The sequence below is a fragment of the Orycteropus afer genome, unplaced genomic scaffold, assembly GCF_000298275.1.
Source record: "Orycteropus afer afer isolate SDZICR_OR568_19922 unplaced genomic scaffold, OryAfe1.0 scaffold00119, whole genome shotgun sequence".
Classification (NCBI taxonomy): Eukaryota; Metazoa; Chordata; class Mammalia; order Tubulidentata; family Orycteropodidae; genus Orycteropus; species Orycteropus afer.
The window spans coordinates 3,497,713-3,499,621 of NW_006921706.1; positions in this window are offsets into that span (position 1 = coordinate 3,497,713).

A 1,909-nucleotide genomic window follows, 5' to 3' on the forward strand; every position below is an offset into this window, starting at 1 on the left:
TGATGGGCTCAAGTACAGCAAGGATCATGGAGTTGGTGCGGGATCGGGCAGTGTTTTGTTCTGCTGTGCATGGAGTCGCTATGAGTTGGAAACAACTCGATGGCACCTAACAACAACACAAAGACAGGCTGGAAGAACTACATGAAGTAATTACAACACACCTGCTTTAAACGTTTTCATTTTGTGCGTAGGATGGTGGTAACTTGATTAGAAAGGGGACTGGAAATTGCACAGAGGTAGATTGGAGAGAATATTCAAGCATCTTTCACATTGGCAAAATAGAAACCTCTGGAGTTCCGTTCCTGCCTGATGAGTGCGATGGTAGCTGTGGTTTTTGCCTTGGCATTCTCTTTGCTGAAGACTTAAGATTATCAATCTTTGTTGTCTCTGTATTGTAGTCATTCCCTGACTTAATAACACGGTTCTGTTCTGACCATAAGTCAATTCTGATATAAGTTGGATACCTCTTGTTTTTTTTCGGTTTATTGCCTTTTATTGTCAGTATAATAGTAAACGGCACCTAACAAGAACATTATCGGTATCTTCATAAATCTGAATTTTATTTGTCTTTGAGAGTTGCAAACATAATCTGCTCTGGTAGATACTCTTCATCTTGTATTGTCCAGCCCATCCTTGAGTGTTTTGGCAGCTTCAACATCAGTGTGTCCCACTTCTCCAGTTATGCACGTTATATCTACTAACTAAAAGGTCTGTGGTTCTAACCCACCAGCTGCCCGCAGAAGAAAGATGAGGCAGTCTTCTTCTATAAAGATTTATAGCCTTGGAAATCCAATGGGGGTTGCTATGAGTTGGAATCAACTAGATGGCGGTGAGGTTTCCCCCCCCCCCCCCAAAAAAAAAAAACATCTACAGTGAAATCAGAGTTGTACCGGCTGTTGAATGTATGTGCAGGTCAATTGTCATGTTGTAGACCAGGTCATAGTATTTTGAACAGTAAATCATCTGCAAGTGAATATCTGAGTGATAGCAGTGGCAAATTACATGTTACAACATTGTACTACATAATTACTAATGATAAGATGTACAAAACCGCCAAAAAAAAAAAAAAAATGGTCATTAAGTGCAGTTAGTAACTAGAATACTTGGTAAGATGGGGCTATGTGTAGTTGGATTCTGAATGTATTGTTTGCAACCATGGAGCTACTGACCAGCAGCAACTGCTGCTGCTGAATGTTGGCAAGTTTTCAAAGGCTAGGAAGCACGTTAGTAGCAATTTTAATGTGGGAGAGTTATCTTTTTAAAAAATGGGTTAGAGAATTGGAATTAGGTTGAAGAAAATTTTGAATGTTGGATATTACTCATTTCATAGCTCTGACTTTTCAGATGAGCCTTAATTGATTCAATGAGCAGAATATTTCAGTGGTGGGTAATCAAAACTTAGCTGTATTGTATATTTCAGGTTTTCACGTATGTATATTTAGCTCATTCTGTAGACACAAACTTTTAAGGAATTTAGACAATTGAGACTTTACAATTTTTTTTTTCCCCCCAGGAACTAGACTAAGTATTTCAACTACAGAGATTATCCCAAATACAAAGTCCTTTCGCTACATAAATGGGTTTTTGGATTTCTTTCATTTTTGTTTTTAAACAGAAAAAATTAAGACTTGGATTATTTACCAAGTTCATTCAGCTAGTCAAATGACTAGGTAACACAGTGTTCAAATACTCACCTGTTGGTTTAAATACACCCAGCACCAGTAGAGAAAGACCTGGTGATTTGCTCTCACAGAGATGACAGCCTATGTGACAGTTCTACTCTGATACATGAGGTCAAAATCAGCTTGAGGGCACCTAACAGCAAATATTCAGTCTAGAGTGTGTAGTTTAAGTTTTTGATTCCATATTTAAACTCCTGTGACTCCTGCGTCTCCTGCATCATTTCAAT